The sequence below is a fragment of the Periplaneta americana genome, chromosome 13, assembly GCF_040183065.1.
Source record: "Periplaneta americana isolate PAMFEO1 chromosome 13, P.americana_PAMFEO1_priV1, whole genome shotgun sequence".
In the NCBI taxonomy this organism is placed as follows: domain Eukaryota; kingdom Metazoa; phylum Arthropoda; class Insecta; order Blattodea; family Blattidae; genus Periplaneta; species Periplaneta americana.
The window spans coordinates 154824096-154849312 of NC_091129.1; the positions used below are offsets into that span (position 1 = coordinate 154824096).

General features: G+C 33.7%; 1 protein-coding gene across 7 annotated transcripts in view; it reads right to left on the minus strand.

Moving 5' to 3' along the window:
- LOC138712568 (cubilin) overlaps nt 1–25217 on the minus strand; it is a 909639-nt gene that overhangs the window by 344125 nt on the left and 540297 nt on the right. Inside the window, exon 1 of one of the 7 annotated variants that reach the window (XM_069844498.1) lies at nt 22198–22413. The exons of the other annotated variants lie outside the window; for them this stretch is intronic. The gene's annotated coding sequence lies outside the window, so the exon portion shown is untranslated. Of the gene's footprint in view, nt 1–22197; nt 22414–25217 lie in introns of those variants that run through there. 7 annotated transcript variants of the gene reach the window in all.

Sequence of the window (25217 nt, forward strand, 5' to 3'; positions counted from 1 at the left end):
GAAATTCAACGCAGAATAAATATGGGAAAATGTCTGTTGTTATTCGGTTGAGAAACTTTTATCATCCCATCTGCTCTCGAAAAAGCTGAAAGCTAGAATTTATAAAACAGTTATATATAGAATTTTTTATTCTGTATAGAATAAAAAAATACTAGATTTGTAATCAGAAATTTGTAAAAACAATTCTCTGATGAAAAATAATTTTGACAGCTTTTTAAATGCCACGTCTCCTTACAGCCTTAATTAAAAAAAGTACCTGTTTGTAAGCAGAATTGAACTAAATCCATTTTGGGTATGAAAATATACATTATAAAGAGGTGAAATAACCAATATATATATATATATATATATATATATATATATATATATATATATATATTCTCAGTGACTTTGTCTCCCACTAGGCCTATTATTTCACAAGTTCTAACCCTAGACCCTAGAGCGTGTAGAGATAAACTTTTTAATAGTTTATTTATAAAATACTATTACCTTCTTTTAATGACTCACATTGAAATATGCAGCTTTGAAAGCAATATAATCCACCGCCGTGGAATAACGGTGAAACGATAGGACCCGGGTTCAAATCCTGGTTGGGACAAGTTACTTGGTTGAAATTTTTTCCGGGGTTTTCCCTCAACCCATTAAGAGAAAATGCTGGGCAACTTTCGACGCTTGGTCCTGGACTCATTTCGCTGGCATTATCACCTTCATCTCACTCAGATGCTAGTTGATAAAGCATCGTAAAGTAACCAATTAAAAAGCAATATACATGTTTTGGCAATGTTATGTATAAATTGTAACAGTGATGATAACATTAAGCAAATAATAAAACGACAAAATTAAAACTCTTTCGAATTCACAGGGAATACACATTAATTAGAGGGCCGAAACAAAGCTAAATTCGATTCATGATTCAGATCACCGAAATCACTTTCACTTTCGAGGATGCTCCACTTGCCATGCCATTGCTCCGATAAGCACATGGGTACCAGTGAAACAATTTAGCCCATGTGTGGTTCATTCTCTCGGAAGCAATGTCCTGAACGAAACGCCCCAAATTGCACAAACTCTACTATTTGAGTTGTAAACACAAAGCAGCACAAAGATTCTGTCTGTGTTCATGCGCTGTGAGTTAAATTAGTAGGAATACGTTTGTTTTTATCCGATTATTTATATTTCTGTCTTTTTAATTGTAAATTTTACATCTTGATTACACAACTTTTAACACTGTATCACTTCGGAATATGTATGGTAAGAACTTTCTTGTGTTAAATTTTAACGTACCTTGTTAACATGTTTCGACCTATTTTCGGTCATCTTTGGAACTGGTCGTTGTTGGTCTTGGCGCCTCTTATTTCCTGTGTGGGTGCGTTCGTAGTGTAGAGTCAAAGAGTGTATGTGTTTTGAAATTGAGTTGTGTGTTGAGAATATCGTTGGGGTTTGTTTTCGTGTGTCTGTATATTTCATATTGTTCTAGTGTGTTGAGTTTCTGGCTTTTTGGTTGGGTGTGCAGTCTTTCCATGTCTGTGTTGATGTCTCTGTAGGTGTGGTTGGCATTTGTGATGTATTCTGCATAGAAACTAAACACATTAGAACAATATGAAATATACAGACACACGAAAACACACCCCAACGATATTCTCAACACACAACTCAATTTCAAAACACATACACTCTTTGACTCTACACTACAAACGCACCCACACAGGAAACAAGAGGCGCCAAGACCAACAACGACCAGTTTCGAAGATGACCGAAAATAGGTCGAAACATGTTAATAAGGTACGTTAAAATTTAACACAAGAAAGTTCTTATCATACATATTCCGATGTAAATTTTAATAGGAAACGCAATCTGAAAGTTGAATGTCGAGTTTTACCTATTCTCGAGTCTCAAAGGCTTCTTATACAATATGGTAATAACTTGTCTTTGAGTTGCCAAGCAACGGCGGTTTTGTTTACTGTATCTTCGTTGTTTACGATGCTATGAAGGCGTTCCAAGAAGCATATAACTGAGTACATAGACCGCATACATGGATGAAAGGGAATTACAGAGCGGAAGTGTAATAACCCTGCAGATTAATAGGGACGATAGGGTAGACTTAGATGAATAGAAAACCTGTATTACGTTTTGTGATTAAATGCACTGTTAATTATAAGATTAAGTTGGAAGTTTCAGCAGACTGGAAACATCGCCGCTAACACACTATTCTTTCTTCTCGTAATACAGACGCAAGAGGCCAACGAACTCAGGTCTGTCTCCTAGGTGAACCTCTCCCTGTCTGACTACATCGTTGCAATCTGTCAGCATCGTTTAGTGGTTTGAAATTAGTGATTTTTAAATTAAATTTACATGAAAACCGTCCACGCTATGGAAATACGCCAGAGGGATAAATGATTCATCTATAGATTTTCTATCGATGTGGATAAAAATCACGATCCTACTCCCAATAGTTACAGAATAAGAGGGTGTTAAACATCAGCGGGAGAAAAAAAAAAGATTTTTTTTTTTCTGAGAAAACTATGAACTCACCAATATGTTATTACACTTTTTTTGCTCCATACAACACGAGCTTTTTCCAATTGCATTTTCCTCGTACACGGCACAAATCTTTCGAGCCGACTCCGCTGCCTTTGCTCCATTATTAAACTCGAACAGTAGAATATGTCGGAAGTGTTTTTTTTTTTTTTCATTTGACATTCCACCTTCTTTAGCTCACAAAATATAGCACAAATCTTCTTCAAATACGCAAAATTCAAGGCTTATTTACAAGCATAACATTCCAAATAACAAATGAAAAATGAAAAACGATGAACACTCTCATAGCAACGTAGTATTGTGATGACGAACAAAAGCGCTACGAACCTAATACATTGAGAACATAATCTGAATAAAACTTTGTTTGAACATTATTGTGAGACATAAACTATAAAATAATAAATCTCTTTGGGTTATTGCAGGGTGAATTGAGAATAGATATTGAGTAAGAACGAAACGAATTTTTGCATCTTTAATTAATAATGATATAGATAGTATCGCGCCATGGCGTCGTGGTTTAAGGCATTCTGCCTAGCACTCGCGTTACGGAATGCGCACTGGTTCGAGTCCTCATGTGGGAAGAAATTTTCTTATGAGATTTCGACCAGTGTATGGGACCGGTGCCCACCCAGCGTCATGATGTACTTGGGGAGCTACGATAGGTAGCGAAATCCGGTTGCGAAAGCCAGCTATAATGGCAGGGGAGATCATCGTGCTAACCACATGATACCTCCATCCTGGTTGGATGATCATCCACTTCTGCTTCGTCATGTGAACGTGAAGCCAGCAGCCGGCTGGTCGGTCATGGTCCTTCATGGGTTGTCGTGCCTCGAATTATTATTATTATTATTATTATTATTATTATTATTATTATTATTATTATTATTACTACTACTGCTACTGAGGGAAGGAATTATGACTTCAATAAACAAATATTTCTTTAGAAAAACAGCTGAAGTTTATACCAAAAAATGTAAAGAATTCATCTGTATTCTGTTAACGGATTTGTGCATGAAATCAAGTTACATAACCCACATTGTGTGACGCTTTTAATATTGCCGAAAATAACCTGTGAGCATATAACTTGATTAATGGCAGCTAACTGAATTTGACGTCAGAATAAACCAAAGCCAATCACATCATTCGGATTAAGTTCCTGTTTGCTCAATCTATTTTTAAAACAAATAGTATAAAAAATATTTTTCATAGACAAACGCAAACATTACATTTACAGAGCAAAGTGATGTGAAAACATACACAGTAGCAGATATCCGTTTCCATATTTCGTTCAACGAGCCAATACATTACATAAATGCATATGAAACTCTTCATTTTATTAAACACATTTTAATATAAACTTAAATATCAATACCGTTGTTAAATTCGCAGATAATAGATACGATTAAAATAGAGGGAGAATTGTTGTTGGTTTTCAACCGTATGGTGAGACCTGAGACTAGCTACAGGTTCCATCACCATGGTAATAACGCTCAAGAATTTAAAGATCGCTTGCCTGCCTAAACAATAAAACGTGAGGAAATCGCAAGTATAAGAAAGACAATTTATAAATTCATAATACTTCGAAATTTTATAACTAAGGAGGCATTGAGAATAATATTTTTAGCTTTAGTACAATCATTAATACAATATTGCATAATAAATTCAACTCCACGCAGGAGGAGATGAAGAGGCTAGTGAAAGAAAATGACCATCTTAAGCAGGAAGTGAGTGATCTGCAGCAGTACACACGCAGAGACAATATAATGCTATTTGGAGTTCCGGAGGTCGATGAACAATCAACTTATGAAGTTATTGACCAAATATCGGAAGTCATAGGCGGTAGTGAATTGGTGCAACATGATGTAAGCATAGCACATCGTATACCATCCAGGCCAGGAAAGACGCGTCCTATTGTCATCCGCTTCACAAAGAGGAGAAGTCGTGATGAATGGCTCCAGCTGTTCAGGAACGAGGCCAAGAAAGACGACAGCGGCCCTGGGATTGCGACAAAGAAAGTCAACAGGGAACTTCCGGAAGGAAGAATCACAGCAGGTGACCAACTGACAGCAGTGACCAGAGACCTTTTGAATAAGACAAGGGATGCAGCACGACTGAAGAATTATAAATTTGTATGGACAAGAGACGGTAAGATATTTGCAAGAAAAGATGAAGCCAGCCCCGTGAGTAAAATCACTAATGTTGACGATGTAAATAATTTGTAAATACTATTGTGTCGGTAACCACGTTTAATTATACAATATAATTGACTTAAAAATGGCTAGTAATACTATATTAAATGAAATCCATCAGTGCAAATTTAATAACAATAATAACACAATGGTTTTTAACGATTTACTTCACTGCAATGAGTATATTACCAATATTCTATCAGATCTTAAAATATTTCACTTAAACATTCGTAGCATCAACAAAAATTTTTCCGAACTCTGTGTTTTACTTAATAATTTTTCCTTTTACTTTGATATTATAGTTCTAACTGAAACCTGGCTTGATCATGACTCTGGCTATGATATTAATGGTTATAAAAAATTTGTTAAAAGTAATAAGTATAATAAATGTGATGGTATAGTTGTATATTTTAAGGAAAACATCGTAGTGTCTTTAAGTGATATTGACATTTCCCATTGCAACGCTATACATTTTCAATTAACACTTATTAATGATACTCTTGTTAACCTAACTGCAATTTACAGATCTCCAAAACTATGCAAAAATGAATTTCTGAAAAATTTTGAAAGCTTCTTGTCAATATACAAAGATTTAAACAACCATGTTATTCTGGGTGACATAAACATTCAAATTTTAGAAAATAGATTAGATAATTTTGGCAACACGTATTTAAATATCATGCATGAATATGGATACGTGAAATACTTAAATTCCATTACTCGTCCATCATCCAATTCATGTCTTGACCATATTTTCCTAAAAACGGGAAATAACTTACATTTTATACCTGGAGTATATGCAAGCGCAATAACAGATCATTATATGACTTTTGCATTGTTGTCAATCAGTGATAAAAGTATTAGCAGAGAAGCCACTGAACCTTCGGACAATTATAAGCTAATTATAAACCATAAAAGCCTAATATCAAATATTAATAATATTAATTGGGAATCTATATTCTACAATGAAGACGCAGATACATGTTTCGATAATTTTTATAAAATACTCTGTAACCTAATTTGTAAATTTTCTAATCATGTCCCTCTCAAATTCTCAAGTAAGTACAAAAAAATTAAACCTTGGATTACCACAGGTATTGTTAAATCAATACGATCTAGGGATAAGTTAGCTAAGCAAGTTAAACGAGACCCACAAAACAATGTTTTATTAAATTACTACAAAAAATATAGAAATATTCTCACTAATGTAATAAGAAATCAGAGAATCAAATATTATTCTGAAAAATTTAACAAAAATAAAAATAATCCAAAGCAATTTTGGAAGACCATAAACGAAGCTACTGACACCCAATGTAATAAAAATAGTATATTAAAGACAATTATAAGTCGAAATGGAATAACAATTGAAAACAAGGAAACTATCGCAAATGAATTTAACGATCATTTTACTAATGTAAGTCATGACATCGTATCTAATATAAAAAAGAAAGTATTTGGTACTCATCACTATAAGCTTTATAATAAAAGTATATCATCTATGTTTATGTTTCCTGTAAACGAATGTGAAATCATTAATATTGTAAACAGTTTAAAAAATAATGTGTCTCCTGGTATTGATGGTATTACAACAAATACCCTGAAACTTATTATCGAAGCTATTTCTAAACCACTAGCCTTTATATTTAATTTGTGCATATCTCAAGGTGTATTTCCCTCAGCCCTAAAACATGCTGTGGTGATACCAATTCACAAGTCTGGTGACAAAAATAATCTTAATAATTACAGACCCATTTCACTATTACCTAGTCTCTCTAAGGTATTTGAAAAATGTATAAAAACACGGTTAATAACATTTTTAGAAAAAAATAAACTACTAAATGATAATCAATTTGGTTTCAGAAAAAATTTGTGCACTGATGATGCTATTATGGCAGTTACCTCAAAAATAATTCAAGAATTAGATGTAGGAAATAAATGTCTAGGAATTTTTCTAGACTTACAAAAAGCTTTCGATACGGTCAATCACAGTATACTTTTGAATAAAATGGATAGATTAGGAATTAATGGAATTGCTTTAAAATTATTTAAATCTTACTTAAGTAACAGAACTCAAGCAACTAAAATAAATGATCACCTTAGTAAATCACGTAACATTGACATAGGTGTACCTCAGGGGACGATTTTAGGTCCTGTTTTGTTTTTAATATATATCAACGATTTACTTAAAATTGACATTGAGAAATATTCTGGTACTCTGTATTCTTATGCTGATGATACTGTGGTTATATTTAGCGGTTCGAGTTGGAATGAAACTTATCAAAATTCTAACAGTGGTATTAATATTATTAAAGAATGGCTGGATGCTCACTTACTTTCTTTGAACGTTTCTAAAACAAAATTAATACCATTTTCATTAACATCACATGGCCTTGAGCAACTAGAAATAAATAATAATATAAGTATAACTATACATGATTGTAACCTACCTACTTGCTCATGTAACGCTTTGAGTATATCCTCACAAGTTAAATATTTAGGCATTATTATTGACCAACATTTAAAATGGGACAAGCATATCTCCTTTCTGTGTAACAGATTGCGTAAAACAATCCACAAATTTTCCATTCTACGCTCTTATTTACCTGTTTATGTTCTGCGTACTGTGTACTTAGCTCTGTTTCAATCAATAATTCAGTATGGTATTTTAGGTTGGGGAGGAATGGCAAAATCGACTCTCCGTCCTTTAAATCTGCTCCAAAAAAGAATTATCAAAATTTGTCTATATAAACCTTTTGATTACCCAACAAAATTAATTTTTCAGGAATTTGGCGTATCAAATCTAGAACAAATTTATAAACAAAAATTGCTGATTTACTTCCATAAAAACCACAATAAATTTAAATTTGATCCTCATGAATACCAGACGAGACAAAACTACAGTTTCTTTCTAAATACTCCCAAATGCCACACAACTGCTGGATTAAAACACAGCAGAAATTTTGGACCCAAAATATATAATACATTAATTAGAGCTTACCCTGAGCTAAGTACACTTAACACACATAGATTTAAGAAACAAATCAGATTAATTATTTAATTGTTTAAGCTAATTGAGTTAAAAATTGTTACTCTAATATTCATGTACTTCTTTATTTTCTATTTGTATATAGACATATTACATGCTGTATGTATTTTACCATTTATTAATGTGATTGTGCTCAATGAACTCTCGTAATTTTGTGATATATTTTGTATAACTGATCTGAACTGCGCCCGAGCACGAGCTTCTGCTCTTTCGGGCTGCAATGCCTAATGTAGCTCAAGTGTATAGTATTAATAAATATTATTATTATTATTATTATTATTATTATTATTATTATTATTATATGTTCTGTTTTAGATTTCAAATATAACAGACTAATAATTTGAAAAAAAAAAAAAAAAAAAAATTGGGGTGGAGTAGCATCATCTGTACTTAATCCATTAATTTTATTACACAGAAGGTTAATAAAAATTTGTCTGACCAAAAATATGGATTACCCAACAAATTTAATTTATACAGATTTTAAAGTATGAACTATTGAAGAAATTTATAAATATAGTTTACTAACTTACTACCACAGAAATCAAATAAAACATAAATCTAATGGATATGAATATCGTAGTCGAAGACAATGGTCTACTTTCCTATTAATTGAGCCTAAATGTCATACAAGTGCAGCTCTTAAACATGATGTTAGTTTCGGCCCAAGACTTTATAATAAAATTACAAACCATTTTCCAAATTTGAAATATTTTAAAATTGAAGCTATTAAAAAAGAAATTTATAAAATTATTCATGATATATAATATTAACAAATGTGTGTATTTTTTACCCTTTATTCCTGTCGACTATATTCATGTTTTTATTGAATATCACTGGCTTCTGTCTGATTGTCAATTTATATTAAATGTGTTTTTTCCTCTCCTTTTCTTTTTTTTTCTCTTGTGTGTTATTTATTGGTTTGAATTAAGTTACTTACTGTATTTAGTAAACTGTCCTTGTAAATTTTACGTTATATTATTGACTAAGACCACACCGTACACGAGCCTGGCTCTTAGTATTTATTTAACCTGTTAGAGATAAGGCCATCAGGCCTTCTCTGCCCCTCTACCAGGGGATTACAACTATAATATGAATAATGAAATTACAATTAATATTAAATTTACAATTACAATTACAATAAAAATTAAAGTACGACAAGATTACCTGATTAATGAAAGCTAGACAATTTATCATAGAAGTTAAGAACAAAGAATATTTTTGTATTTACTGAATAACAAAATTCTATAGTGATGAAATTACCATATATTGAGATATTTTGTAATAGATTAAGAGAACTATTTACAAGAAACCATGTCTGAACGAGTCTCAATTACTGACCAAGTGCCTAATACGCTTACTTTTGAATTCAATTTTATTTCGACAGTCCCTGATGCTAGCAGGTAACGAATTTCACAGTCTTGGCAGGGCTAGTGTGAAAGAGGAAGTTGCTAGAAATATTTTTGTTTTATCATTTTAACTTGTCCTCGCTATCTAACTAGGTAGTTAAAATAAATTTTGTCTATCCCTGGATATAGTGCACAGATCTAATATTTAAAGATTTAATACATAACATTAAATTGTAAAAAAAAAAATCAACAAATCTGTTAATCAATAAGGGAGGAGGGAAAGGAAAATAAACTAAAAGATAACATGAATAGGTACGAGTATCAATATCATTTCGTCCGATCTTCATGATCACATCACCACCTAATGTGCTTCCATTGCATTAATGTATTGCTGTCAATGTGTGTTTAAATTTTCATCCCTCTATAGTTTATAGTTCCTGAGAAAATGCGGCATTTGAATAAAAATAACAAAATATCAACTTACTTACTGGCTTTTAAGGAACCCGGAGATTCATTGCCACCCTCACATAAGCCCGCCATTGGTCCCTATCCTGAGCAAGATTAATCCAGTCTCTACCATCATATCCCACCTTCCTCAAATCCATTTTTATATTATCCTCCCATCTACGTCTCGGCCTCCCTAAAGGTCTTTTTCCCTCCGGCCTCCTAACTAACACTCTATATGCATTTCTGGATTCGCCCATACGTGCTACATGCCCTGCCCATCTCAAACGTCTGGATTTAATGTTCCTAATTATGTCAGGTGAAGAATACAATGCGTGCAGTTCTGTGTTGTGTAACTTTCTCCATTCTCCTATAACTTCATCCCGCTTAGCCCCAAATACTTTCCTAAGCATCTTATTCTCAAACAACCTTAACCTATGTTCCTCTCTCAAAGTGAGCGTCCAAGTTTCACAACCATACAGAACAACCGGTAATATAACTGTTTTATAAATTCTAACGTTCATATTTTTTGGCAGCAGACTGGATGATAAAAGCTTCTCAACCGAATAATAACACGCATTTCCCATATTTATTCTGTGTTTAATTTCCTCTCGAGTATCATTTGTATTTGTTACTGTTGCTCCAAGATATTTGACTTCTCCACCTCTTCAAAAGATAAATTTTCAAATTTTTATATTTCCGTTTCGTACAATATTCTGGTCACGAGACATAATCATATACTTTGTCTTTTCGGGATTTACTTCCAAACCTATATCTTTACTTGCTTCCAGTAAAATTCCCGTGTTTTCCCTGATCGTTTGTGGATTTTCTCCTAACATATTCACGTCATCCGCATAGACAAGCAGATGATTTAACCCGTTCAATTCCAAAACCTCTCTGTTATCCTGGATTTAATAGTGGATAGTGTCATTAAGTAATCGATTTAAAATAAAAAAAAATCTTAATTAGGCGTACTACATCCAGCGAAACGTTTTGTTCAATAACTGTATACACTATTACTATGCTGGGAATAGATGCCTAATGCATTAAGGTTGAGTGTGATGTTTCTGATAATGATCCTTTCGCGTGTTTAGTCACCTCAGAGAACATTGAATTCACAACATGTTCAGAATTATATTTGTCATCCGATGTACCGCCCTGCATTGCCCCATCAAGCATGAATTGAACAGAGAATAACATCTAACTTCAGTGGCGGCTCGTGGGTATTGAATTAAGAGGGGCTGCATACAAAAATAAACCAAGCAACTTACTTGACTTAAAGATTAGTTCCATGCGCCTTATCTTGTAAGTTGTGTTTAAATGAGACAGGCTCATGTTAGTAGATTTACTGCCATTTAAAAGAATCCTGCGGACAAAATTCCGGCACACCGGCGACGCTGATATAACCTCTGCAGTTCCGAGTGTCGTTAAATAAACCATAATTTAATTTTTATACGCAGATTTGAACCTTAGAAATATCTAACTGGCGATGTTGTAGTTGGTTGTAGGCCTATAATATAGCCTATATACATGATACATCAGTAAATGAAAAAAATAACAGCCAGAAATTGAATTCAGGATATTCAAGAGTACGCACCAGGGCGCTTGCCTAATTTATTGTGATGTTAGATGTTTCAGATTCCATTATGGTTTGAAAACATTCTAGCAATGGCTCCTTCTTCTCATGAACAACATTTACTGTTCTTATTTTAAATCCATCTTGTTGCCCCATCTGATGGAATTGTCTTTGAAACACATTAATCTAATACAGACTGTGTGGAGATCGACAGAAGAAAGCAGGGATACTGGATAAATTATCAAAAAATATGCGAGCCTTTGTATTTTGTTTAGCGGCTTTACATTATGAGATTCAACTGATGGGCACTTAATTTCACATTTCTCCTGAATTGTTAAGGTACTGAACTGAATAGACTGTAAATAATGCACAGAATTAAACATTGTTGCACTTGTTATACTCACAACATTAAAGAAAATGTATTTACAACTGCGCGCTACTGACAAACTGCTGCAAATTTTGCAGCGTCTGGAAACTCTGGATTCATGGCAAGGGGCAGCAGGGGGAGGGGTAAAACTAACGCGCAAAGCATCCGAGACGAGACTGGCAGCTCCAGGGGAGGAAGTGGCTTCACCCTATAGTCCTTGTCTCTGGTTTCGCTCTGGCAGCACCAGGGGAGGAAGTGACTTCACTAACGATTGCGTGCATGTCATTGAGAGCGGAATTTAAAAAAAAAAATTGAGCCGCTAAATAGAGACTGTATAATAATAGTACATTATGCAACGAGCCTATAATGATAGTAATTAAGAAGTGAGTATGGATATTTATGAAACGAGCGCAAGCGAGTTTCATAATTTTCATACGAGCTTCTTAATTACCATTATAGGCGAGTTTCATACGACTTTTTATGCTCGACCATATTTCTAACTTGATATTATTAATTTTTGAGCAATGTCCCGTATGTTGTGAGATGTGCGCAGACGCGAAAGTATTAATTTTTTTCCGAGGAACAGATATCCACATTGACCTTGCTAGGTCATAAGAACCTACAGAGATAACACTGAAATTAAATTAGACATTGAAAAACGAGATGACAAATTGAATTTATTTGAATATTATTTACAATTAACGCTAATTATTATAGTAACAGAACATAACCTTCTGCGACAGTATTGGATTTCCAGCCTCCGTAAATTTTCTCTAATTCTCTTTCGATTGCATATCCGAGAATAATCGATATTTGCGGTTTTATAACGGTAGAAAGCTGACCTGTCATTGGCTGAACAGTTGTAACCTGAGTCGTCATTGGCTGAAAAACCTGACCTTTAATGAGTAGGTGTACTTTAATGACATGCATTAAAGGTCTGCTACCAGGTGTATAATTACTACATTTCGGCATAGTCGAGCATAAATGTTTTTTACAACATAAAACGAGACAAGAGCCACAAATATCTGGGGGTGCTGCAGCTCCGCAGCCCCTCTTCGAAAGCCGCCCCTGTCTAACTTCATCCAAACCTGCTGTACAATCTATAGTGATATTGCAATGTAGAAAGTAAATTGAAAAACAGAAGAAGATAGAAAGCTGTAGTCAATGGCAACTTGGCGTAACCATGAGAACATTGCAGTTCAAGATATAGCGGACATCTTGCGCGGACAGGAGAAGGGGGATTTTTTATTTATACCGACTTCAATACTCCTGAGTTGAGAGAGGATTTAGAAGGCGTGTGTGCCGCCTGGTGGGAGAGGCAAGAAGAGAGGCACTTGGCTACAAATGGGCGCATAGGTATGTGGAACGATCCCATACGTCGCCTGTTTCAGCCGCAGACTGTTACATAAAATAGAGTCAGTAAAAGTTTGAACTGCTGATGTATTTCGGGTGACATGCTATCGCAGAGATGTACCTAATATCTGTATCAGTGAAAAGCAAGCAAGAATTCATGCTTAACCCTCAACTCGGTGCCGGGTTTGATGCTAGGAGATGTAAAATGAATATAGTGAAAAATTCAATGTATCAATGAACATCTGTTATACATTTTTCTTTAAGGGGAGAAGATGGTATTTTTTGGTGAAAAATGAGTAAATTTAAAAAAAAAACTTCTTTAAAATACTCCGTGATATGTGTGGAATGCATAGCATAACATTTTGTGGCTATTTGTGTCCCTATCGGATGTTGAGTCGCCATTTTTAAATTTCCTGCGTTTTAAATCACTCGCCCAATTTTATTGTTGTTTCCGGTAAATTAAATTTTCAAATTTTTTTTTCTTTAAAATACCCTTTGATATGTGTGGAATGCATTGTATAACATTTTGTGGGTATTTGTGCCCTTATCGGATGTTGAGACGTCATTTTTAAACTTCCTGCACTATGAATTTTTAAATCACTCGCCCACTTTTATCGGTTTCCAGTAACTTCATTTTTTTTTGCTACATTGTCAGACAAAAATGGATATATTTTCTGACCTATTAAAGATACATGCATGAAATTTAGAACACACATTCTTTAGACTATTCGGAAACTTTACTCTGTAACAGAATTTTGTTAATTGATTTAATTTAAAAAAATACGTCCGTTTGTTTGCAAGAAAGACAATCAGAAAATTGTTATTAAATTTTAATTGTTTATTTTACAAACGTAGGGACTAATATCAAAATTCTGTTACAGACAGTTTGTAGAACATGCTTTTGCAAAATACACTGCAAAAAAAGTTTGAATCTATCTTTAAAAACGGTTTAGATATATCGGTTTTATTACAATCCTGCATTGGGTATATTTTTTTCAAATTTGGGCCCCCAAATAATTTTTTTTCAAAATATTTATATTTTGTTGATTTCCTACAGCTATGAGCTCTCTACATACAAAAAAATAATATTTTACACCAAATAGGAAAAAATTAAAAAAAAAATACCATCCTCTCCCCTTAAATAAAACTGGACTGCTCCCCCAAAAATGAAAATATTTTCAAAATAACTTTACATACCGGAAATTGTTCAAATATTAATCCTAGCTTAAGTCCTAAAATTCTTACATGTGAACAGGTGAAATATTCAGGCATTATAATGGACCAAAATTTTCGTTGTAAAACATAGATTATCTTTAACACATATAAAACTGAAATAGCCTACAGGGTTTCCGAAAAAGAATAACATTTTGTGCTTTCATAACTTTTAACAGTATTCAACTCGGAAGTTGACTTTGTTACAAATATTTATTCAGCCCTCCATAACAAAATTTCGTACAACAATCTATTTGCTGAATTTAATTTAATGTCTCTTGCCAGTCGTAGATTACTTGTTGAGCAGCTTTTATTGTATAAAATATTCCACGGCCTACTGGATAATAGCGAAATATTATCACAAATCCAGCTTAACGCTAGAACATCACATTTAAGAAATCGTCAATTGTTATATTAGAAAAAAACAAAACACTTCAGCACATAAAAATTAACCAGTATTACAAATGTGTTCAAATTTCAATGAAATATTTAAAACATGGGATCTAGATTTCAGCATTTCTTACATGAAATATAAACATTTTCTTATTAATGTACTGAAGGTAGTTGATTCTAAATAATATTTCTATCTCAATAATTTCAAGGGAAAAATTGTTCCGGTGTCGGGTGGAGTTCCCGGGTAGCTCAGTTGGCAGAGCGCTGGTACGTTCAACCAGAGGTCCCGGGATCGATACCCGGCCCCGGAACAATTTTTCCCTTGAAATTATTCAAATCTGCTTTACAGGTATCTTTACCTGAAAGACTAGATTTGCATAATATATACGTTACTGTGTACGTTAACAGAAAAACCACAATTCTAAGTCACACAGAGATTGTGTGCACTCGATGTGGGTCTCTGGCGTTTCGTCAGCCCACGCGAGTTGTGTGGATATAAAGGGAAAAGTTGAGACGGTGTCGGGTGGAGTTTCCGGGTAGCTCAGTTGGCAGAGCGCTGGTACGTTCAACCAGAGGTCCCGGGATCGATACCCAGCCCCGGAACAATTCTTCCCTTGAAATTATTGAAATCTTCTTTACAGGGAGCTTTACCTGAAAGACTAGATTTGCATAATATTTCTATTTGTTTGTCTGTAATTTGCCATTATAGCTACAATTTACATTTTTGGCTATGATATCTATACTTTTCTATTTTTCATTTATTTTTATTTCGTATTTTTCATTTACATCTATATCTGTGTCTTTTGTTCATGTAGTATCTACTTGTCTGTTTTTTTTTTTTTCATTTTTAATTTTTAATTTGTATTTACACTTGTATGTTGCATTTGTATCTGTTTTATCCCTTTTTTCATGTTATCTGCAATTCTATGTTTTAAACAAATATCTGTACTGTCTATTGTAATTGGGGCTTTGCCCTGTTATAGATATAAAAAAATAAATAAATAAATAAATAAATAAATAAAAGAATGAATAAATAAATAAATAAATAAGTAAATAAATAAATATATAAATTCTAACACAATATGTAAGTTTTTTTACCTTTGTTAATAAGTTTCCATTTGGTCAACATTTGTAGCGCGGTATACATCTACAGCCTTACTAATAAACCGTGTATAGTTTTTATACGAGACTTATGCAGAGTTGAGACAGAAAACGTTACTAATAAACCGTGAATAAGCTATGGACGTATGAACAGGCTGAAACTATACAATGGGAATTGCTTTGCAGTAGTTATATACACGAAACCCCTTGTTTAAGCGTTGTATATAGGGAAAAAATGGCCGCCCCTCTAACAGCTGTTCGTATCGACTGTCATTTTATGATGATGGTTACCTTGTAACCACAGAAGAACAAACCAAAGATCATAGAATTATTAGAATAATATTGCTGTAGCTTGTACTCTTTGACCAAAATGTAGTGTGGTAATCGATTAGAGCCAGTTGTACTATCGATATTTAACACGCCACACTAGAGCGCTCTACCGGATGCAATAGAGAACCTCAGATATTCTATTACCTTTCGTAACGAAGTAATGACGAAACTATGACGTAGCTGTGTAACAGTTATACTGTTATACACGACGTATGTAGTGATTATTAGTAAGGAATTTACACACGACTTATAAACGAGCTACTCGTTGTATAAGTATAAGACAGTTAAACGTCTGTATATTGAGTTTTTATTAGTAAGACCGCTAAACGATATTCTGTTTCCGTCCACGTTCACTGGAGCATGTCCGGTGTAACGGTAGCAATACCTTTCATTATCCTTTCACTCAAATGGTTTAAATCACGAACATTCACAGCATAAACAATGTTCTTGATATGACCCCTGAAAAAAAAATCCAGCGGGGTGAGATATGGACTTCGGGGTGCTCCAGCTTTTTGATTTCCCATAAATTGATGAACATGACAGCCAGGTTATTTTTCAACAGAATGGAGCACCGTCACGCTTTAGCTTGGAGGTTATAAATGTGCTTCACGAAAAGTTTCCTAGACAGTGGATTGGTAGAGCAGGGCCTACTTCCTGGCCACTCCGAATGAATGAATGAATGCATTAATTAATTAATAGGTAAGTAAGTAAATAAATAAATAAATAAATGAATAAACATTGAGCAACTGATATAAAACAGAAAACAGAGGAATTTCTAATTACTTGCAATGAAATCTCCATCTTGGTTTCTGTTCAATGACGGCAAATTTGCAAAACAAAAATATCTATCTTCAACATTGTTGCTTTAAAATGTTTTCTGTGTTTACTATACTCCAGCAGACCGTGATATACGTCTGTCTTTCCCCCCCCCCATTCTGTGATGAGTCTGGAATCTTGTTGATTTTTTCACGGCTTCCTTAATGTTACTTGCATCACGAATGCAGTAACTTTAGTGGAGTAGTAGAGTTTACTTAATTTTTGCAAATATTAAAAACAATAATTAACAGTGCAATTTAGGTTAAATCGCAGTGGTAAGTTTCCAATTTATAATTATTACTATATTGAACGTCTCTAAAAATAATATGTTAAAAGCCTAAAGCAGTAAAATGAATATGTCACTTAAGCGGTAAGAAGAGGGAAATTGTTGTGTGTGTTAGGTTGGGAATACTGAATGTGGAATTTTAGACTTTCCGCGGATTGGTTTTGTGCGGAAACCAAGCAAATACGCACGATCTCGCACAAAAGAACTTTAAAATGTTACATTTGCTCGGATCAAATTTCTGCACATTATAAGGACAAAACTAAAATTCTTTCAATCATTTATTATCATAATACACTGCTCTCTTAAACTGACTGAGCATATTGGAATTAAATCAATGGCTTTCCGAAAAACGCTATGAAATGTTTCACATAAAACAATTTTTTTTCTCGAAAAGGAAGCAAAAATGAACAAAATTGTATTAAACATTTTTGTTTGAAATATCTCAAATAATAACCCCTTGAAATTAATGAAATTACTTAGGGTTCACCCTGTATAATTATACACCTACTAAACTACTTAAAATTCAAAGAAAACTGAAATATATCACACAACAGTAGTGAGCCCGTATTTTGATAGCGCTACGCCCAAGGGTCTGAAAAAACGTTTCATCCCCACGAACTTATACAAATCTCAGGTATTTAGCAGTCAAAATGTGAAAAAGTGACATATAACAAAAATTTTACACATGCTACCGTCTAAAACAAGTGATCTGTGAAGTAGAAAAACATTGAACATTTTTGAAAGGCATGCGGAGGGCCGATAAGCTGATACAATAACAATAATAATAATAATAATAATAATAATAATAATAATAATAATAATAATAATAATAATAATAATAATGTTTTATTTTCGCTGGCAGAGTTAAGGCCATAAGGCCTTCTCTTCCACTCAACCAGCCTTAATCAATACAATACATAAATTTAAATTACAAATATTTACACTACACTTAAAAGGTTCTCCAGCAATATTCTTCACTACACATTTATTTAAATTTAGATAAATCTATAAGGTAAAGTAGTAACTTAATTTATGAGCTAATTTAATTCAATGAATTATAATTAATTTAATATTTGAGATAGCTAGTAAAATTATGAAAATTAATTTAATATAAGCTTACTAGGACTATGTTACAGGGAGAATATATATATTTCTATTTCTATAATGAGAATATTAATGTAATTGCCATTAGAGGTTTTTTTGTAAATCTATTCAGAAAAATTAATGATAATAATAATAAGAATGGACAGATGTTAGTTTCATTATAAGTAACAAATATTAATCAGCAATTCATCTGTTAAGTAAGAATTTATGTCATTTTGACCTAAATGAAGCTATTGTCCAACAACCCCTTATATCACTCGGAAGCGAGTTCCAATTTCTAGCAACTGAAACTGTATAGGATGAAGAATATAAAGATGTCTTGTGGTAGGGTATAATGAGTAAATTATTATGATGAGATCTTGTACTTAGCTGATGATATGCGGATAAATTTTGGAAACGAGAAGCCAAATAGATTGGGGTAGCGGTGCGAAGAATTTGAAATAAGGGAACAAGAGAATGCAGGAGTTTTGTCAGGATCCGTCTGTGCTTATCTATTTAACAAATATTATTATTTTACAATATTTGTCACATTTATTTAGTTTTTAACGTTTTCGGCTTAATTAAGCCATCTTGAGAAAAGTTTATGCCTCCTACATGAAAGTAGTACATGTGTATATGATACAAATAAATAAACCAATTAAAATAAATCTCTGTAGAAGTAGATGAACATACAATGAATTAAAACATTACTGTATTAAAAACTTAATAACTTTGATTATGTCTCACTTAGCCCTGTTTTTAATACAGTAATGTTTTAATTCATTGTATGTTCACCTACTTCTACAGAGATTTATTTTAATTGGTTTATTTATTTGTATCACATACATATGTACTACTTTCATGTATATAGGCATAAACTTTTCTCAAGATGGCTTAATTAAGCCGAAAACGTTAGAAACTAAATAAATGTGACAAATATTGTAAAATAATAATATTTGTTAAATAGATAAGCACAGACGGATCCTGACAAAACTCCTATTGTTATTGAACATTTATTTTCAGATATAATATAATATAATATTGTTTATTCAGTCTACATGACATATCAAATATAAAAAGTTAATGACACTTATCTATGTAAGTAATCATTGTGTTCTATACAAATATAAATTGAACAGCGAACGTTTTCGCCCTTCGGGCACCATCAGGCTTTACATGCAATATCTTATACATTTAGTCTATAGTATGGAAATGATAAAATACAACCATTTAATAATAAAATGAACTATTTAAAAACTGGCTTGTGGTAATTGTATCTAAAATTAATGTACACATATAAAATGTACACATAATACTGAGGTAAAAATTGTGGCTGCACTACTGTATTATGTTAAAATTGTAATTGTGAACACGATAAAACGTTTATTCCTCATTTAAACTTTATAATGTTAATTAGATATTTTCTGCTAATCTTGTCTCAATGGTTCAAACTTGGTATGGTGAAATCAATCTGAAATATATAGATGTTATGTAGATAAATTTCAATATGCCGTGATATTAAATCTATTAAAAGTTGTCAAAAATACTCACATTTAGAGTCGTGTATACTGCACAAGTTATCTGTTGACATTTCATTGAGAAGATTTAAGAATGGGTTTATTTGTAATGAAATTTAACCATTGAGACAAGATTAGCAGAAAACATCTAATTAACAATTATGAAGTTTAAATGAGGAATAAACGTTTTATCATGTTCACAGTTACAATTTTAACATAATACAGCAGTGAAGCCACAATTTTTACCTCAGTATTATGTATACATTTTATATCTGTACATTTAATTTTAGATACAATTACCACAAGCCAGTTCTTAAATAGTTTATTTTATTATTAAATGGTTGTATTTCATCATTTCCATACTAGAGACTAAATGTATAAGATATTGCATGTAAAGCCTGATGATGCCCGAAGGGCGAAAACGTTTGCTGTTCAATTTATGTTTGTATAGAACACAATGATTGCTTACATAGATAAGTGTCATTAACTTTTTATATTTGATATGTCATGTAGACTGAATAAACAATATTATATTATATTATATTATATTATATTATATTATATTATATTATATTATATTATATTATATCTTCGAATCCCGCTAGTTTCGGTACCTAATTGAGTTTTCTTTGAAGTTTTCCCCAACTGCAAGATGAATGTCAGGTAATTGCATGGTGAATTGTGGGATTCACTTCGTTAAATACCATCTCACTATCACAAATTCCACTGATGTTACTTAATCTCACACTTGATACAGTGTCGTTAAATAATCATATTTAAAAATTGTCTTGAAAATCAGACTTACAAGGGAACTTTTTATCAGCTCATGTCAGAATCTCTTTTGGAAATTTTGCAATTCATTTGTTTTTTTTTTTTTTTTCATATAAGTCTTAAAGATCTTTAATGGAATAGATATATTGTTTGTTTTTCAGTCGGTGACTTATCGCATAATATTTTCCTTTATATTACATTTAGTCCCGCGCCGTGGTGTCGCGGTCTAGGACTCGCGTTACGGAATGCGCACTGGTTCGAGTCCTCATGGGGGAAGAAATTTTCTCATGAAATTTCGGCCAGTGTATGGGATCGGTGCCCACCCAGCATCGTGATGCACTTGGGGAGCTACGATAGGTAGCGAAATCTGGTTGCGAATACCAGCTATAACGGCTGGGGGGATCATCGTGCTAACCACACGATACCTCCATTCTGGTTGGATGATCGTCCACCTCTACTTCGGCATGTGGGCGTGAGGCCAGCAGCCAGCTGGTCAGTCTAGGCCCTTCAAGGGCTGTAGCGCCACGGATTATTATTATTATTATTATTATTATTATTATTATTATTATTATTATTATTATTATTATTATTATTATTATTATTGAATTAATCTACTTGATATTAATTGCACAAATTTGTATAGCTTAATGAAAGTATGCTACTTTGTATTGTATATATTTGTATAGTTTTGGCCGATGAATTGTATATGCTTTAAATTGAATAGTAATCTATATAGCTCTACTGATAAATTGTTTGTGCTTGTAATTTGAAGTAGTTTGCATGATATGTATTATCAATTTCTGTATATCACAACTGGTTGAATTGTTTATGCCTTAAATTTAATTAAATTGTTTTGTATTATAATATAGCTCAACTTATGAATGATCGTTTGCGTTTGTAAATTTAATAATCTGATTGGCTATGTATTGTATACTTTTAGTAGAGCCATCGATGTAGCTCAGTCGGCAGACTCGCTGGGCTGCTGTTCCGGAGCTGCGTTCGGGCTTGGGTTGGATCCCCCTTTGGACTTTGGTTTCTTCCGAGGTTTTCCACAGCCATGGGACTGAATCCGGATGGTCTATGGCGAGTCCTTGGCATCAACACCTTTGATTTGATTACCCCCTTTGATTTGATTACCTGGTTGGGTTTTTCCGAGGTTTCCCCCACCGAAAAGGCAAATGCCGGGTAATATTTTGGCGAATCCTCGGACCTCACTTCATCTCACTACATCTCGCCAAAATGTAAAAAAATTGTACAATATTGTAAAAATTGTAGAAAATTACTAAATTGTAAAACTATAAAAATTTGTAAAAATTGTAATTGTAATATTGTAAAATGTTGACATGTTCCACATCTTAAAGCTTCATTGCTCATGTAAGATCTCTGGAATAAAATAAATGAATGAATGAATGAATGATTATTATTATTATTATTATTATTATTATTATTATTATTATTATTATTATATTATATTATATCATATCATAACATTGACTATCTGAATATTACAATATGTTTTCTAAATTTATTTTCAGCTCGAATTTGTTTGTCGAAATCTTGCCCCCCCCCTAGAAATTTACGACCCTGGCTATGCCCCATGAGTAAATAGGGGCCTGACAACAGTTATCAATTAAATTAAAAACGATTATATCGCTTTACAGATTAATTAATTTACACAGATTTAGGATTAATGCTTAACGACACAATAGATTTCACACTGATACATTGTGGGAATGGTCGTCATAAAATGAAGAAAAAAAAAAAAGAAAGAGAGAAAGAAATGCCTAGCAACACATGCACTCACAAGAATTCATAAAAAAAATCTTTACCTTATTATTGGTTACGATTCCCCCATGGATTGGCCCACAACGATAATCAGCACGATGAACACAGCTAGGAGCACCAAGATACAACAGATGGCCACTGCAACCATGGTGACGATGATTCTGCTTCTATGTTCCCGCCTTGAGAGAGTCGACTATCGCTCCCTCACGCGGCAGCAACACAAACAGTTGAGTATCAGCGAGCGATGCGTCAGAGTCACTGAAGGCCTGGCGTACAGGTCCACCAACACCACCTATGTCTAACACCAGCCCCCTACTACCTTACCTACAAGGGGGATGAAATATTGATCAATCCATCCCCCGTCACAAATTGTAGCAAAGTTACTATTCAGTGCTGCCCTCAATCGGTACAACGGTGCACAAACAAACCATTTGAATGTATATGAGAAGTTGCTTGTGTGTGTTGGGAGGGGTACGACCACCTGACGGGCGGCACCGACTTCAAAGCCAGAGAGTGAAATATCTAGCCTCTCTACTCACAAGACACGGCGACGGCAGTCAAAGCCCCCTGTCGTACAAAAACTCGCCTCACAGGTGTCAACCACGATCAAAGGACAGCTGTGGGGGGTAGTCACTTATGGATTAATCGCTGAACATCGACCCTCCGATTGAAAGTTCTAAGGTTACGTCATGGTACCGAATTGATTTCGAACCATCAAACGATCTTCAGTTTTCAACGATTGATTTCTCGTTTTGTTTTACGATTATTCTTGTACAGAGGGGCACCAGTTAGAAGAGGTTTATTAGAAGGGACGTAATAATAATAATAATAATAATAATAATAATAATAATAATAATACCGTATTTGCTCGCGTAATTTGCGCCCCCGCGTATTTTGCTCACCCTAATTTTTAAGGGATTATTTTGAACTTTATTTTTGCTCCGTGTATTTTGCGCACACATTTTACGTACATATTTTTTTCAGTGTAGTAGTGATTACGTACATATTTTTTTCAGTGTAGTAAGGATTTTTCCTTCCCTACAGTCCATTGTAGGTCATTCACAAGCAACTGAAGTACCTGCTTCAGAAAGAAACCCCAAAGTCCCGCTACTTCAACAATTCTTGTCCTTGGTAGAGACAAGTTACCGGTATAGAAAATTAGCCCTACCATAAATACTTGTATTTCAGAACAGGACCAGGACCTGTCATTTGAAAAATCCGCATATTTTACGCACCCCAATTTTTCAGTGGCCAAAGTTAATTAAGAAGTGCGCAAATTACGCGAGCAAATACGGTAATAATAATAATAATAATAATAATAATAATAATAATAATAATAATACTTATACTTACTGGCTTTTAAGGAACCCGGAGGTTCATTGCCGCCCTCACATAAGCCCACCATTGGTCCCTATCCTGAGCAAGATTAATCCAGTCTCTACCATCATATCCCACCTCCCTCAAATCCATTTTAATATTATCCTCCCATCTACGTCTCGGTCTCCCCAAAGGTCTTTTCCCCTCTGGCCTCCCAACTAACACTCTATATGCATTTCTGGATTCGCCCATACGTGCTACATGCCCTGCCCATCTCAAACGTCTGGATTTAATGTTCCTAATTATGTCAGGTGAAGGATGCAATGCGTGCAGCTCTGTGTTGTGTAACTTTCTCCATTCTCCTGTAACTTCATCCCTCTTAGCCCCAAATATTTTCCTAAGAACCTTATTCTCAAAAACCCTCAATCTCTGTTCCTCTCTCAAAGTGAGAGTCCAAGTTTCACAGCCATACAGAACAACCGGTAATATAACTGTTTTATAAATTCTGACTAATAATAATAATAATAATAATAATAATAATAATAATAATAATTTTCAAGAAGGCCTTTGATAAAGTAGACAGATCAAGGTTACTACAAATTTTAGTAGACGACAATGTTCCACAACAGTTTATCCACAATATTCATAACATATATAACCAAAATAAAATAGTAATTAAACAAGATGGTAAGCTATCATCTTGGACACCCATCAATACTGGTGTAAGACAAGGATGTGGATTATCACCCATTCTCTTTATTATTTATCATTGTATACTTCACCTGACATAATTAGGAACATTAAATCCAGACGTTTGAGATGGGCAGGACATGTAGCACGTATGGGCGAATCCAGAAATGCATATAGAGTGTTAGTTGGGAGGCCGGAGGGGAAAAATACCTTTGGGGAGGCCGAGACGCAGATGGGAAGATAATATTAAAATGGACTTGAGGGAGGTGGGATATGATGGTAGAGACTGGATTAATCTTGCTCAAGATAGGGGCCAATGGCATGCTTATGTGAGGGCGGCAATGAACCTCCGGGTTCCTTAAAAGCCAGTAAGTAAGTATGAACCGAATAATTAATGACTGGAAGCAAACTCGCCATGGATATATACAAATTAACAGACACCTTAAATTGGATTCAATTCTCTTTGCATACGATTTGGTATTATTAGCACTTTCAGAAGACGACCTCCAAAGATCAATATATAATTTGCAGCAAGTAGCAGCCACATACAATATGGAAATTTCAACAGATAAAACAAAAATTATGGCATTCTGTGGGAAATACCCAATACAAAGTAAAATTTGTCTCGATAATAAAATATTAGAAAGATGTAATAGTTTCCCATATTTAAGGTTACAATCTTTCCATTTTTGAAGAATTGGACATACCACAGAAAATTAATAAATACACAAGAGCTATGGGCATTATAAATAGTGTGATGAAACCATCCTTGGTTCAGAAACACACCCGCATACGTCTCTACAACACATCGGCACGACCGATGCTCAGCTATGGCAGCGAAGCTTGGACACTGAGAAAAGCAGATAAAAGCAGAATAACGGCTGTGAAATGCGATTCATACGAAGAACAGCGGCCTATACTAAATGGGATCTGAAAAGAAATTGTGAAATTTTAAAGGAAATAAAAACTCAACCAGTTTTAGATTCCATTGTTCAATATCAGCCTAATTGGAAACATCATTTGGAAAGAATGAGTAATAGTAGACTCCCAAAGGCAA